Source organism: Cydia splendana, chromosome 9, assembly GCF_910591565.1.
Source record: "Cydia splendana chromosome 9, ilCydSple1.2, whole genome shotgun sequence".
Classification (NCBI taxonomy): Eukaryota; Metazoa; Arthropoda; class Insecta; order Lepidoptera; family Tortricidae; genus Cydia; species Cydia splendana.
The window spans coordinates 7041386-7059156 of record NC_085968.1 but is presented as its reverse complement, the minus strand read 5'-3'; the positions used below and the strand labels follow the sequence as shown (position 1 = coordinate 7059156).

The 17771-nt window shown below is 37.1% G+C and overlaps 2 protein-coding genes across 2 annotated transcripts in view; one reads left to right on the top strand and one right to left on the bottom strand.

Moving 5' to 3' along the window:
* Window positions 1–8434, bottom strand: part of LOC134793981 (uncharacterized) — a 34788-nt gene extending 26354 nt beyond the window's left edge. The window contains exon 1 of the mRNA XM_063765692.1: window positions 8223–8434. The gene's annotated coding sequence lies outside the window, so the exon portion shown is untranslated. The remainder of the gene's footprint in view (window positions 1–8222) is intronic.
* The window catches only part of LOC134793461 (Golgi-associated PDZ and coiled-coil motif-containing protein-like), a 95449-nt gene that overhangs the window by 28357 nt on the left and 49321 nt on the right, over window positions 1–17771 (top strand). The window lies entirely within an intron of this gene.

Here is a 17771-nt window from a genome sequence, read left to right as displayed (position 1 = left end):
CTAAAAAGGGACTTTAAAATTGATTATAATTGACTTACCGGATGCTTTGTCTTTTTAAATATTGATCCTAGCGAAAAGTGTTCTACATGTTTCTTGTAGGAAATTTTATGTTTATTATTTGTGTAAAATTTGTTTTTGCTATGAGTCATACTTTTCAAACAATTAACGAAAAAATAAAAACAAGGAACCTTAGAATTTATTATAATTAACTTTCCCTCTTTATTATCTTTTTAAATATTGATACCTGCTAAAAATGTACTGAATCTTTTTTTATTGAAAATTTTGTGTAGATTATTAGTTTTTTTTTTTATATTGGCCACCGTTTACGAGTTATTTACGAAAAACTAAAAAAAGGGACCTTTAATATCAAATATCTCACTTCCAGTCAAAAATTCGATCAAGCAACCGGCAAATTCGGATTCAGCGGGGTCTAATTAGGTTAAAAAACCCGGTTGCCAAAAAGTAATATGTATTGCCAGTAGAAATCGATTTTTACAAAAACATGATCAGTCAAGTATACACTCATATTGTATCAAATTAATAATTATTTAGGTACACTCACCGTCTTACCTACCATTTTTAGGGTTCCCTACCCAAAGGGTAAAACGGAACCCTATTAGTAAGACTCCGCTGTCCGTCCGTTCGTCCGTCCGTCTGTCACCAGGCTGTATCTCACGAACCGTGATAGCTAGACAGTTGAAATTTTCACAGATGATGTATATCTGTTGCCGCTATAACAACAAATACTAAAAAGTACGGAACCCTCGGTGGGCTCGGTGGGCGAGTCCGACTCGCGCTTGTCCGGTTTTTAATTTCATTCAGTACTCATCAAAATTCGAATTTACTAATAAATCTTATTCAATATTAATTGCCGAACTAAAAATCCCGGAACTGACAATTCAGAATACCGATGTCGTCAGAATAAGGACGTAGACGTGCTGCGCGGGAATGGTGCGGTGCGCCGCGCGGGGCGCCCGCCTGCCCGTTCTACCACGCGTCTGCTTCACCCCCTTGAAAACGTAAAACTCGAGTATAAGAGCGCCTTAACATTTTGCCTAATGATAGTGTGCAAACTCTATCTATTGAAATAACTGCTCACTTAGTTCGAATACACATCACCACCATGAAAAGGCTTTTGTAGCAATTTGTGTTGTATAATTTTTAGCCTTTCTTAGTTATTGTTATTTTACAAACTGCCCTCTACTCTAAAAATACCGTCCTTTCTGATCAACTTTCATCCAGTTCCAATGAAAACCTAAAACAATTTTCATTAATTTCATAATTGTAAATACATAGCTCCGGAGAAAATTGGTAATAATTTATGTCCTTATTTTGGTATTCCACTGGATATGACAAATTATGGGCATTAGATACCCATGTAGTATTCCCCGATAGATATAGAAATGGAAGCATGTACATATAATATGTAGTTGTAGGGTCCATGTTTCTAGTACGGAAGCGTTGCGGTGCCGAGGGGGTCGAGAGTCGAGACCGCAGGTTCAATGTCTCGGTAACACGTCAGCGGTCTTTGTCGGTAGCACTAAAAAACAATAGCCATCGGTGACAATGAACAGATAATGTAGTAAAATATAAAAGCTGGCATCGTGGCCGCCAGCCGGCAGGAATCTTCCGTTTGTTTTTACATTTGGTCTCATTTCGGGCCCATTAGGAACGAATTTTTGGAACGATCCTTTATTTCTTATTGCATTTAGATATCCAACAGTTCCACGAGTCCGCATTGACCTTCGTGGTTCATTTTGGTGTGTTACGAATGTTAGCGAACCGGCTTCGCCGTGACATTATATTAATCACGACATTAGCATGGTGATTCGCTTTGAATACGCATTAGGAGGCAGTTATCACGGCCCGACATCTCGCAGCGACGTTTTGCGATCCACATGCAAATATTAACGGGTAATGATCTAAAAGCTTTCACGGTGATCGCTAATGTCTACAGAATAAGATACATTATTGTTTGAGGATAAATCTTCTTAAATGTAACAGGTAAAAGCTTCTAAACCATAACGGCTCCACTTCTGTTGATATTATTTAGGAGAGAAGAATTATTAAAAAAAAAAAATGAGAAATCCATTTCCAATTAACGACAAATATTCCTAGTATATACGGGGCTTAGACAAAGGCATTGCGTTAATTCTCACCAAGGTGAAAATTAAGACATTGTTTCGGTTATTCCTATAGTTGTCACTTGTCACACTTGTCACATTCATGTTACCTATCTACAAATTGTAAATATAATCTTATCTTACATAATACTGACCACCTGTGCACTTTACTGCAGGACAACCTATGGTCTCTTTAGCTGTGCTGAGCTGAGGTACATGTTGAATTTATTGGTTATCGTTATTAAACAATTTTCCTCCCTTTTTTTATGGACGATTATGATTTTAGGCTCCGTGATACAAAGGCTTTAAATAACTAGTCTAGTCGTGTCTTTGTCTTTTTTTTACTACATAGGTTTTTCAAACCTCTTGCAATTTACACGTAATTTCGTGTATATTTAAAAAGCAAAGGTTACGAAATGCAAATGCCGGTACTTTCTCTCGTCTCGCAACTGATACGCTGGAAGTATGGAGGTTAAGAAAACATTATATCTCCGTAAGAGATAGGATGCGAAACCCTAATATATGTCACGCTACGTCAAATCGGGCGAAGTTTGTCTTAGTCAAACGCCTTAATGGGCTCAAATACGGAAGATTAAAAAATGTTAATGGGTATTAGCTGGAAATGTCCACATTAGATAGTATGTATATTTATTTATTATTCGATTTTGATTCATTATATTTATTTATTTATATGAAGTTTAAGTCGACTTTTAAGAATTTTGGTGAATTGTGTCAAAAATATCACTTATCACACCTACAAATTTTTTTATGACCTAGTTGTATGTTCTATCTATACATATACTAGTTAACACTGTGTTAAGCAAGTTAAAGGATAATGAAACTGGTATTTGTTTATATAAATGTAAAACATTATCTGTCGCGCCCAGGACGCGGGAGTTGTTTGTGGAACAAATACAAAACACTTGTGGCGCGGGAGCACTAGCCACCGCCGCCGTGTTTGCTCAGGGTTCTCGCATGGCTCGCGATCCGATGGCAAAGCCCTCGACTACCGCGCGGACACTTGGGATAGGTTGTTATACAAACAACTAAACTGGCTCACTTACACTCGCACTTGAAGCCATTATGAGGCTCACGCTTTGCCAAACCTCTTATATTAGCATGTTATACGTACACTGAGAAAAAAAACTAACAAAAACACACTTAGAATTACAAAAATAAAACTTAATCCGGGGACAAGGAGAGTCAACTAATAGGAACAAATTGACTTTTGCAATTTCCATTTAGTAGGAAATACAACTTCTATATTTGTAATTTGAAGTATGCTAGAGTAATTTCAGAAATTTGGTTTTGTTATTCCGAGAGGTGCTTTAGCAATATCGGAGGTGATGACGTCATGGGTGAAAACTAACCGTTTTGTAATTCTAAGCGTGCTTTAGCAATATCGGAGACGATGACGTCATAGGTTTTACTAAACTGTACTGCGATTCCAAGCTAGCTGTTGTTATTCTAGAGATAATGACGTCACAGGCAAAAACTAAACTGTTTGCAATTCCTCCGCCCCTAGCAAACGGGCGCCGCGAGAGCATGTCGCGCGCGTGGTAGCTACCCGTCTCTTTTTCTGTCTGTATGAATAAAAAAGCGTTTGGTAGTATATCTCTGTACTAAAGAGGCACTATAAAAGCCTGTCGAGATATTCTACCCATTCCTTTCTTATTCATACAGTCAGAAAGAGACTAGTATTTATTACGCGCGCAACATGCTCTCGCGGCGCACCTGTGCTAGGGAGGTTGGAATTGCAAACAGTTTAGATTTACCTATGATGTCATTATCACTAGAATAACAACAGCTAGCTCGAAGTTGCAGATCAATATATTCCTGTAGACACCAACTACACAGTAGGTCGCGGGTTAATATGTCCATGGCCCACAATATATCCTAAATTTATTATTTAACTTAAGTATGTTTTAAACAAAGAAGACACGAGACACGCCCGCCCGACATCCGACACAATACTAACTCTAACCAAATGAACGTAGCAAGTAGTAAATTTTACTAAAATCACTAACATTCGTTTCGCTGTGTTGGTATTACAAAACTCGTTTAGTGATTGGTACAACAATGAACATAAACACAACAAGTCTATCTACTAAATACGAGTAAACTTTGTAATGTCGCTATAGTAACAACTGAATTGTTATTTTAAATGGGGTAATGTTATTCCCGCGAACTCGTTTTTTAGATATTACAAAACTATGTAAGTGAGACATTTACTAAAATCATAACTTGAAATCACAGATGCTTTTTTCCAAAAATCACAAACTTTACTAGTAAAAATCGGAGAATTTTAGTAGTAATAAAAATGGATTGTAACAAATACTGAACTTTGTTTAATGCTCCATTTACTAAAGTCTGTTTGCTGAAATTAGATTTAGTATTACTGAGCTGTTTGTAGAAATAAATAAATTTTACAGAAATAGTGAAACTTCCATGATTACTACTAAAACTTCATTTTTTCCCCCAGTACAGAACTGTTTATTAATTCCTGGTGATGATTTTTCTCTCAGTGTAATAATGTAGCGGATGCAATAGTGATATACGTACTGGTACTGAACAAACCGCAGGATACTTAATCACTCCCTGCGTTTATTGAGCTGTGCGATTTACCGGCGAAAGTCTCGAGGCACTGAATACGTTCCGCGTATGAACAATATTTATGGAGTTTAATTATAAATTGGACACTGTGAATTGAATTCGCTTTGTAAAACGTGTACTTCCCGCAGGGAGTAATGCCGCACAGCCGCACTAATAACAAGTTTCATATTTTATTAAAGACACTGAAATGTTAATCATCTGTTCAACTCGCTACGTTTTTGTTTCAAAGTCATCGATTATATTTATTATAAGTAATATTAATGTTTTGAAGCTCATAATTAACACCACCTCGATTGCTTGCGATCAAGCCCTTACCCAACTGATGCTTAAGGCCCTACATGATAATTATGATATCTCACTTACGTATTCCGATTGACCTATTAGTATAGTAACAGTCAATTACCGTATTTTACGTAACTAGCCGGCATTAATTGGCAATTGAAAAAGTTGAGATTTATTGACGATCAAAGGTTCCTTCAAGCGTTTCCTTGACCGGTATGAAATCATCGGTGTTGCAGCGCTAACGAGTGTTTGCTCTGGTGCTGCCCTTCACTCGAGCGCTCTCCCACGTCGTTATGCAATGATAGGGCTACAGGCCCCCGGCGGCAGCTTCTAGGGACCCTGCTACCGGTCTCACTAATAAATAGTTCTAGTTTATGTCGTTTTGACGATTATGATATCAGACGCGGAGGCGGCCGTGCAGCGTAGGAATGTGGTTGCAACTGCTTCCCGAGAGCAGGCGATGGAAGTCATAGACGAATCAATGTAATTGCGCTCTTATAGCTCTCATTGCGATCTCGGTGTCACAGTTATATTGGTTCGTTTGATCATTCGGTTCGTCCACACTTAGTAAGCAATAGGAATACACGGTCAACGTTGCACCGCACAGCGCTTCGCCAGTTAACTAAATAATGTCGCCCCACTAATGTCTTGATTTATGCTTTCGGCCCTAGGTTCGTTCACTTTACTCGATGAGAATTCTAATTTAATCGGTTCTGGACTCTGTGACATCCTTAAATTTTGAAGGGGATTTTATAGTTGATTCTTTTTACTAGCAGGGCCACTTTACTAAGATCAAAGTTTAAACTTTACGCCTCGGGTTCCTGCTTGACGCGTAGGTAATTGAAATATGATCTTAGCTTTATGCACAGACAGAGTCGATGGATCATTTTTACAAAGACAAACATCAATCGATCAATCTTCGTGGCTCCTTGTATATTTAGTTTACATTAAGACTATTGCAAAATCAATGCTTATAGTTGTCACTCCAAGTGCTAAAATAAACATATTTATGACAACTCGTTTAGTTTAATGTAAGAAATGTGAATATGAATGTGAAGGTATAATGTAAATCAAAATGACTAAAAGTTTATGTATCAGGCTAGTCCTAACGCTACTACAGTTACTAGTTCATGTACCTATCAGCGATCGGTGGAATATGAATTATTGCATTTTGATAGTACGTATTATACCTCTCACCTAGATTCATACATATAGGACTATTTAATATACCGGCTTTGGCTATGAAACGGAGAGGTTTGGCAAGCGTCCTCTATCTGATATGTATTAGAAGTTTATTGCCTCCTGCTGTATTTTATTAGTTCGCCATTAAATACATAATTAATGTGCCAATTTAGTGCAGATCAAGTAAATCTTGTAACATATGAATCGAATACGAAATGGGTACTAATAAGTAGTTTACTTAGTATTGGTATTTTAACGTTTATGGATCTTACTCGGATTTAACTATCGAAATTCGGCATAAACTGATTGCAAAAACACTCATTGTCATTGAGCAAATGAAATCTAATTTCTTTATAAAGCGTTTTCCATCTCGCGCTTTGTTTTTTTTTATTTATCATTTATTCAAACCTTCATTAAATACAATTTTTATAGACTAGGTTTAGCTATAATACTCGTATTGTATTAATTATTTAGTTTATAGTTACGCACAATATATCGATGTAGCTGTTGAATTTGTCTAAGTATACTTATGGGTACGATGAGCTACGTAATGTAACATGAATCTGTTTATTCAATGCCCGACATATCTATAATGCAAAGTTAACTTGATTGTTAATGTATTAAACGGCAATATGATTGATAGATGGTCTTGACATCCAGGATCGTGTCAGTTTTGATAAATGGTTGTGATGTGATGAGTGCTTTGCCTTTCCTGCGGAACTATATTAACTATATATATGTAGTTCGCAACATTTACGTCAATGCAAGCAAGTGTGCTATAACAACGTGTTTGCAAATATAGCCTTTGCGGTCTTCCTCTCAATAAATCCTTGTTTTACCGTGACACCGTGACGGTACGCATGACCTTTTGCCACGACATCATTTACAATTGGTCGTATAAAGACTAATATATTTTTTTAAACTGACGTTTTTGCACAGACCCATAAATTTTGTCAAATGACGATAATTTTTCTTTGCACATTTTCTAAATTATATTAAGAGCTTTTTTAAAAGCATTAAGTAGTCTCAGCATCTTATTTCATTAGAATTTAATTAAAGACATTAATAACGTAGATAAGTACCTACTTAAATTTAAATGTGCAGCAGCTGTAAAATTGCATGCACTTTTCAATTGACTGTAACTACAACAGAATTCTTTTTTTAATATCGTGTTCAATATTGTTAATTTCTGTGCATGTATTGTATATGTATGTGCCAAATTTCTAGTCTATCAGAAATATTTAATTAAGCGATATTGACTTTCAAGTTCATGGATGCCTAGAAGTGCAAAAACTGTTGGCTTTATCAAAATAAGATCTTGTCTCCTCACCCAGTCAGTGATTTATTGTTTAATACATCTAAAAATATTTTCTTTAAACGATATGTACGCAATTAGCATTTGCTTCATTACCTTACCTACTCTTTAACATTATGGTTATCCACCCATTTTATTACAGTTGTAAAATGTAAGCCTGAACCGCAATTATCATTACTCTTTTTATAGCGTCATTTCAAAAGTATGATACCTATTTGACTAACCACAAATTAAGATTCCAATTAATAATTTACACATTAATTCTATATTTCTCGTTTTTTAAGGTCGTCATAATTTAGCGGTTGCAGATAAAAGCGAATTTTATTGCTCAAGCTCACGATGCATAATTATGAATATGAATCTTTTATAATGGCTTTGTTTATGGTTTATGCTAAGTGGATTTCATAAGGAAAATAATTATTAATATTTTTTCCTGATCGATATCAAAAGTTGTGTCATAATCCTTATCTTAGGAACCAAACCATTTAAAAGAAGTAAAATATTTTAATTGCAGTGATCGGTAAATATAATTTTATTAAAAAAAATTACGTACCAAAAATATTATGTTAATATATTATATATTACCGTGGCGTCGTTAAACACTATTCTTTTCCTTAAAATTAACGTAAAGTAAACAATTGATATTCGCACGTCGGATGCGCGCGCAATCAAAACACACAACGCTACTGATAAGATAACACACCGACCTAGGGTTGCTTCAGACGCGCAGGTTATCCTAGGGCTTCACAATCACTGTCACTGGTCATCACACGTGAACTCGCGTGTCTGTGGGCAAGGGTGCGCGACAGGTGCGCGCGCCGCAGCATCCGCAGCGGCTGTGGCGCCGGCCGCCTGCGCGGGCGCAGCGCCACGCGCCACGCCCCGTGCGTGCGACGTGCGTGGTTCCCGCTCCCCGCCCGCCTGAAGCCTGAACTTGCAGGTTTCATTGTTTTCAAAATGTTTGATGTGCAAAAAATACTATTCTTTTATTATATCACTGCCTCAACCAAAACAATTAGATTTCCCTGTATAGTAGAGTTATGTTCGTGTGGAAAAGTTCATCTTCATATGGTTTGGTTTATGAGAGCCATAAGCGATGTTTTTTTAATCCTTATGAGTTAAGCGAGCTTTTCGATAATTAATTTTGTTTATTCGCCATTTTTTTAATGAAACGTATTTATTCAACACCAGGCGCTCACATAGAAATATACCTAAGTCTCTTTACATAGAATCCTGTAAAGTTAAACTATGCAATTTGAGAGGTACTTAATTTTATGTGTATTATGGTAGCTTTTATATGGCAGTTTAATTACTGGGTGTTTACTAGTTTTACTACTGCAATAACTTTAATAGGTACTAGCTTTCTAAAAAAACACCTAGAGAAAGGACTATAAAATAAAGCCATGAACACTGAATTATACCAGGCACATTCACTTCACACTCCTTGAAATGCACGCAGATAGTAAGAACAAGAACTTACCATTGATACTCTCTTCTACATATTCTCACTTGACGATTTTGAGTGCGTGAGAAAAACCGATGCCGAAACCTATAAATTGTAAATTGAATTTACTAAATGAGTCCCTTGATTAGGCGCTAATTAAGAAAACACGGTATTGAATGTGAGTAATGTTAGTTTTATGGTGAAATGTTGTCGCGTGTGTTTGTATTCGGTGTAGTTGATTCGAACACTTGTGTTGCATCATGTCGTAAATATTAAACTTCTCAAATGCTCCATTCGATAAACGTAATCAATATTGGTTCTGTTGCTACTTTCAATTACATGCACGCTTTCCCTTCAATGTTTTCATTGGTGCAAATGCAAATATACTTATAAGTAGCCATCATCAAGAGTAAGTTATGAATGATTTGGGTCAGGCAGCATCCATATACGTGGCCAGAAAACGCAACTCAATGCCTTAAGAATATGATTGTACTGATTTATCACTGCGGAATTATGCTATGTACTTACTAAATTCATTGTAATATGTATGTGTATTTGCTTCACGCGAATACTTGGAAGGCTTACTTGAACCACTTATCGTGACAGACATCTTGACGTTATATTTGCTTGAATGATATGTTTGGTGATATTTTTAAATTAATAAAAGAGCCAAACTTTAAGAATAACATTTAAAGCGAAACAATGGTTGCTTTGTTTGCACATCAACGTCGCAGAATATATACGAAGAAAATAATTCGAACCTCAGGAAAATTCGGCGGAGATGACACTAAACTTGTCTCAAACAAAGTCTCGAGTTTCGCATAGGTTCCGCGGTTTTACCGACATTGGCGTCGGTGTTCTTTGCACAAGTTGATAAGACAACATTCTTTTTGATAAGAATAAGAGCTAGTACAGGCAAATAATAGGATTAATCAAATATCTTGAAGCATGAAAACCTTGACGCGCAACTTGAGCGTCGATTTTTCCAAGACCCGATTCCTTTTATCTTTTCATGACCATTTTTTTTTTCTAGTCCTCACTAACGTCTATCCGCATGGCAGTTTTATTGAACGGCATTGCCGTCCGTGCAAGAATGGGGACTTGTATTGCAATTAGCCAATTACAATTTTCGATTACCGCGAACCGTGTCCACAGCCGGCTGCTCTCGACAGGTTTTGTAGGTTCTGCCTTACGGGAACAGAGCACGGGTGGTCAATTGGCCTTTCCTGGCTTTGGTTTCGCATTGGTTGCGCGAGCTCAGTCGTGTTGAAAACCAATGTATCTTGCCCTCAACTCGAGATCCTACCTATGCGCAATCGAAGCATACTTACATATACATTATTGATTCGGCTTAGCCTTCCATATTGCTTACACCTCTGGGTTTTGTTCTTGAGATTCAGGTGATAACTACTACTGTGCTCTCCGATTACATGCAGTTGCTTTTATTTTTGAGATCACTAGAAATTATTATGGATCGCGCGAGTCGAACGTTTGCTTGCATTCGCCAATCGGTGAGAACAGCCCCTTTAAAGTAAACTCGCGTCTCTGTGGATTATTTATCGTGCATAATTATAACTTTGGATATTGGAATATTAAATACTGTTAACACCATTATCGATGAGATCGATGCATCGGTGGCAGGGGCTCATTTCGATATGTTTCAGTGGCAGCACGTGACATCGGTAACAGACTGTGTAGTTTTGCTTTTTTAATAGTGAGTTTTGTGTTTCTGTATCAGAAACTTGACAATTATACAGCTGTCAACAAACAATCCCGAATTGTGATCTAGAATATTCCGTGTGTATGGATATCGCGTCCCTTGCATGTGCATGGGTGCACATGAGGATCAGGTACTGTACGGACATGCATTCAATTTTTCAATTGGCATGATTTATGATCAAATTACCTGTACGCCTGTTGATAATGTCAACATTTAATAAATATTTGTAAAATTCGGATTCCATATGCATTAAAACTTTATACAGGAATCCGTCAGTTTTATGATCGATGCGGTTTGTAATGTAGCTTTTACAACCATGTCCAATTGAAGTTACGAAGCTTAGATTGGACAGTTTAGATTGGAATGGAGATTGCTAGTTTTGTCGTGTTAATGAATACACTCTTGATTTATGAGCCATCTCAGGCTCTTAAAGCCGTAATAACTCTAACAGTAAGCACCTACAACGTCCAGTGCAGTTATCCTCGTTGCCAATCAGTGTTACCAACCTATCGGGCAAATTTTTTCTCTTCACCAAAAAATCGTCCTCATATTTGTTAACGTGAAAAAAAGATACGGTCCTAAGAATTCAGAGTTGGTATCACTGTCGCCAATACTTATTTAACGGCAAGTCGCCACGATTTGCAAATGTAGTAGATTGCATCTTCTCTTCTGTAGATTTATAAGTCACGCTAGGGAGTTCGTGCCGTAAAATTGCTTTTATAACAGTCAATACCTTTCGCATTGACTTGCATCAATTTATTGGTTGTATCGATCTGGTTTTACTTGCGGTCACGGGCAGGCTGCTCTTGTTAAGTAAATGTAGTTTCAAATCGTCAGGTTACTTGTTTTGTGCTTTTCTAAATGATTCCTCAATATTCCTCTACACATTTTGATTAACCATTAGATTAAATTGAAATATAAACACCTTTAACTTTAGTTCATTGCCGTTGAGGTTTAAATTAAATCTTGAAATTAAAGTTTTAAATCCATCAAGGCCTGGTTCAGGTAAGTAAGATGGCTGAAGAGGAACGTACTTAGTAGATTGTGTTTGAAAATAACTTTCGGGCACAGAAGAGACAATTTTTTTTTGTTATTTGGTATATGTAATAAGTATCCAGTGTAGCATGTCGCTTCATCCTTACCTGTATGTAAATTAATAATTATCTTGAGCGTCAATCGTAAAGATACTAACGATTGTGAGACATTAATGCAGTGTTTCCAGGGCTCTGGAGTCATAAGTTACGTTTCGTTTCCCTAAAAGTCACGTTTTTCCTGCTCAAGTCACATTTTTATATTATTGTATTGTATGGGTAGGTAAATCGATTTTGTTAGAAGAAATTCAGAAAATAATATATTTCACAAAAAATCTACTAACCTTATATGATTTTTAGGGTTCAGTTCCTCAAAAGGAAAAAAACGGAACCCTTATAGGATCACTCGTGCGTCTGTCTGTCTGTCTGTCCGTCTGTCACAGCCTATTTTCACGGAAACTACTGGACCAATTAAGTTGAAATGTGGTACACATATGCAAATTAGTGACCCAAAGACGGACATGTAAGTCATGTAACGTAAACAAATGAATTTTAAGCATGGGGGCTACTTTTGGGGGGCCAATGAGAAAGTTAAAAAATTAAGTTTAAACCCAGGCAAATTAGAAAAATCTGCGAAATAATTCGTGTAGTTTTGAAAATTGGTACAGGTATACCTTGTGGTGTCCAGATAAACATACTAAAAGTCCTCGAGGGTACCTCGAGGGTTGAAGGTACCTTTTTTCCCTTACGCCGCGTGGTCCGATCGCCTTGTTCGATCAATCGGACTACGAATATTTTTTTTTCCCGTTGGCTCGATCGATCGGGCAGTAAGGACTTCTCAAAGTCTTGTAGTCCTACTATCGGACTAACAGGATTTTAAAAGTTCATCTAGCCCGATTTATCGAACCACAAGGCTGTTTTATTTTCCTGTTGGATCGGTTGATCGGACATATTTTTATCGAAACTGTTAGAGAAGTCTAGTGAATGATTCCTTCATAGAGGTTATCTCATCTTAGCTCATTAAGTACTAACTAGAAACTGGCACGAGATAAACTTTCTTATATTGTCTCCGATATGTTGGGTTCAAAAATGTCAATGTCTAATGTCTAATTTATTAATCTATTGATATTGAAAATGGAGGAAATTATGGATCACGGAAATAATTATTACGTACGTCGTAAAGGTGGTTGCGTACTATTAAATAACGGCTACCAATATTATAAAAACAAAACATATAAAACAGGGGCTTCAGTGTGGACTTGCATACATAAGAAATCACAAAAGTGCCGCGGAACGATCACCTTACAAGTAAGTTTTATTCAAATTACAAGTCCTTACCCTAAGACCAACTTAAAACAAATCGACTCTAGGTAATCCCGTTTCATCTATTTACAGTTTTTTCTATTGAAGTTATTGAATTCACTATCTATTACTTATTCTTCCATTGTTGTAGCAATCCCGTTTGCGAAGCTAACGTGTAATGTTATCTTATTGTTATGTATTTTTCACGCAGGACTTGCGGATCGTACAAAACAAGCCACACGACCGTTGCTCAGCAGATTTCTCAAAAAATGAACTTGCATATCAAATGCAAAAAATGCGGACAGCAGCGAGTGAATCGCTAAAACCTATGAAAAGTGTATACGAAGAGCATATAACACCGTTTAAAGATGCCGGTGTTGATCTCATAACTAAGATACCAAGTTATAGCTCAGTCAAGACTGGTCTTTTTGCTTGTAGAAAACGAGCAGCGGGGGTTTCAAAACTAGTGTTTAAAACACCAGGTGAAGTCCAGATTCCGCCACAATTTAACGACTTCAAATTGGCAGAGTTACGTTGTGACGAAAAGTGCATAATAGCGTTCTGTTCGGAAGAAGCAAAAAGAAGAATTAGTACCTACAATATTTACTATGGCGATGGTACATTTCACAGTTGCCCATCACCGTTTCAGCAGATGTATACTATCCACGGGGACGCCGGTTCCACCTCAGATTGCTTAAACATAGTCCCGTTAATCTACATTTTTATGACGGATAGCACAACAGAAAGTTACGTAACTGTTTTCAACATGATAAAACAACACTTGCCAGGTTTTAACCCGTCGCAGTTTATGACCGATTACGAAAGTGCTGCAATGAATGCCATCTCTGAAGTGTTTCCACTAACTGTCGTGAAGGGATGCTGGTATCATTATGCCAAAGCCATTCATCGAAATGCTAAGAAGTTTGGTATCATAAAAAAGCAACATGACAAAAGAATAGTTGCTTTAACAACGATGCTACCATTTTTACCGGCTGAACTGATAACGGAAGGATGGGAATACATCCTAGATGATCTATACGATTCGGATGACGACGAAATGTTTCAATTTCAAGAATACTTTGAGGGGCAATGGTTGACCCCGATACAGTTTAAAGAAAAATGGTCAGTATACCGGGAACTTGTCAGAACTAATAATTGCCTTGAAGGTTGGCATAGCAAAATAAATGCTCTCGTAGGCAAAAGGAAACGCCCGAGCATATTAAGGCTATTGTCTATTTTAAAAAAAGATGCAGAATATTACATGATTAAGATGAAAGGTGGGCTGCGAGAGAAAAGAAAGAAAACTAGTTTGAAACGACAAGAATTTGTTGAGAAAACATATGCCATGTTTGAGGTTACTGGCATGGATGTAGGATTTTTCCTGGAGCGGTTGGCCTGGAAAGGCCTATTTCTTCATTAATTAGGAAGATTGACTGTTTTTAATATTTCATTTCGCCAAAGAGATGGCATTATATTTATGCTCGGAGTAAATATCTATGGAGTAGAGACGCGCACTAATTTCTATCTGAAAAATTCTGTCGTTTTTGGCGCGGGGGACGAGGTAACGCACACAAATAATGTTAACACTAATGCATTTTTAGCATGCGTCGCTACACACGCACACGACAAAATTATCGAACACTAGCAAAAACTATATTCACACAAGTACAAGAACAAACACAGACAACCCTGTCCGTGAAAGAGATGACGTCAGTTCTAAGTAAACCTAGATAGTGCGAGGGACGCGCCGATAATATTGTCGATAAAATTGACAATGAATTTTAATTTCTGATTTTATCAATTATAATAATAATACAATATCAAGTCTTTGTACCAGCATTTTACTAACTTTGAATTTTTGTATTGTTTAGATGTTATTTCTAATAGTTTGTCAATTTGTTTAGGGCGAATCTTGCAAGCTGATATAGAATGATTTTTTATTATGAGTTCATTAGTTAATATTTTACATGTTGGTTTACTTCTGAAAGCAATGCAATATACTATCGAGCATGCAGATCTGATGACAGAGATGGAACGCGGCCATAGGATGTCATTTAAGGGATATTGAGTAGGGGATAATTAGTATATATATCGGCGGTAGATCGTAAAATCGGGCATATCGAGATATTCCTAGGCATATCATGAAACGCCGCCATTTAATAATCTGCCTTTTGCATTTTTTGCCACGGCTAGTGCTGCATTCTATGTGGCATTTGGAGCAGAATGCGTAGGTACTAAAATCATACGCTACCCAAACACGTACTATAAGTAGGCTGTCAAGCCATTTCAATGATTATCATTTGCTAAAATTAGGACATCCTACTTATTCGATATGCCTAAATGTTGAGGTTTGAACGGTATGGCTGGTGGTCACTAGTCAGATCATGACATGCCGGCGTTTCACGATCTGCTTAGGAATATCACACCTTGAAGTTAGCACGATATGGCTGGTGGTCACTAGGCAGATCATCATCTGCCTAGGAATATCACTCCTTGAGGTTTGTACGATATGGCTGGTGTTCGCTAGGCATCATGACAATCTATATATTATTCATTATGTTTATATCGATTTTACCGATATTGGTTTTTATGGTGTCCCATCACTAATATTGGTACGGTGATACCAGAGTAATAAATTAAAAGTGCCTATTTATGGAAAGTGACAGCCGTAAATACCTTAAATTAATAAAATATTTGACATGTTAAATAAAAATATATAGCTGGTCAAGCAAATCTTGTCAGTAAAAAAGGCGCGAAATTCAAATTTTCTATGGGACGATATCCCTTCCCGCCTACATTTTTCAAATTTGCCGCCTTTTTCTACTGACAAGATCTGCTTGACCAGCTATATGTAGAAACTTTAATTAAAAAAAAAGAGTCTATCGGTAATTTTACGTTATTTAGGGGTTGTGCACAAATCATGCGAGATGTTTTCGACTACTTTTTGATCCCCCGTCCCCCTTTTCTTTATTCTTATAGATCTATTTATTTGATTAAATAGATTAGGTTGATATGAAACTAAGGTGTTATATAAAAATAATGTGTTACATAAATTATATGTGACGTCCCACGGGTAAAGGTACCTTATGGGGCTTTGCGCTTACGCTATTATTAACGCCGCTCCAATATTATTGCGGCGCCATGCGACGTAAGCGCCGGCCGCCATAAGGTACCTTTTTCCATGGAACGTCACATATAACAAAAAGCAACGCAAATAGGGCATATTACTGCAATGTTCTGCCGCCAGAGTGTAGCACTAAGCTAGCTAGTAAATTTTCTCTTTTCTCTTTATCGCTCAAATATGCAATAGTGATAGAGAGGTTAGATAACGAAATTTAAATTTTCTTGTTCCGCGGCGGACCCCCAGATTGTGATGGATTGTGGTAGTCGCGCCCCCTACGCAGAGTTTCGCATAATATTTCCTATTAGAAATTCTACTCGTACCTAATTAATATTTAGAAAGTCTTCTGTAGAATTACCCTAAAATAGATCTAATATCATATCACTGGTATCACTGTCAGATTGACAATGTTTTTTAGTTATTTGCAAAGTTAATGCACTATTTGATAATATTTAGCTGTAATAGTACTTACATATGATAAGAAACGTGTTCTTTTTGTAGACTAGACGTTTCCGATCTCATTTTGCACGAGAAAACGCTGCAATTCGGCATTTTCGGCTCCTATCATTCCGCTTAGACTGACGTTTGCTGAATGGCGTATGACGTGTGGCAACTAGTTTTATATAACCTCCTTGACCCGCGGCCGCGATCTTTTTGCAGAGGGGAACGCCTGTTAATGGCCGCTCCATAGATATTTACTCCGAGTATTTATGTTATGTTATGTTTTTTGTTAGGAGTTTTAAAACATTGTTTTAGTTCACTCTTTTTGTTATTGTAATGGGTTGTGTTCGTATTATTATATTATTTTTATCCATTTAAGTTGTTTTATTTCGTTTCGAATTAAATTTAAAGTTTCGGCAACGAACGGTCTCCTAGCTCAGTCGGTATTGACGCTGCTTATAGTGCCAATCGTCTAAGCTGCGTTTTTCAAACTGCAAGACTAATTGTGTACACCATGCAATGTGCGTGGTGTACAAAATTAGTCTTGCAGTTTGAAAAATGCGACTTAAACAATTGCCACTGTCATAAGGCTACCACGAACATCGAAAATTGGCGGCCGTCGCTTCACCTCCCTATCGCTCGAATAAGAGACAGACATACAAAGACAGTAATTTTCGATCGATCCTCATTTGTGTGGTACCAATAATGTTACTATGACATAGTCCTACTGTGGTCTAGGGTTCCAAAATGGTTGACTGTACTGTAAAACGTTGTAAGCTACAGGTTCGTAACGTAATTCGGAACTCGTGTGGATTAAAATTAAATCGCCACAATACGAATTGTCTATCGTATCGTAAATAACACAAAATAACCATAAAGGTGTCGGTCGAACCACCAGGAAAAATGAAATTTGTGTAATCGAAATAAGAGGATTTTACAAAGTCTCGTGGTTCGATAAATCGGGCTAGATGAACTTTTAAAATCCTGTTAGTCCGATAGTAGGACTACAAGACTTTGAGAAGTCCTTACTGCCCGATCGATCGAGCCAACGGGAAAAAAAAATATTCGTAGTCCGATTGATCGAACAAGGCGATCGGACCACGCGGCGTAAGGGCCTTTTTTCATATTTTTGCTCATATCTCGAATATCTGTACAAATAGCATTATAATTACTTCGGACAAAAGTTTTAACATAAAA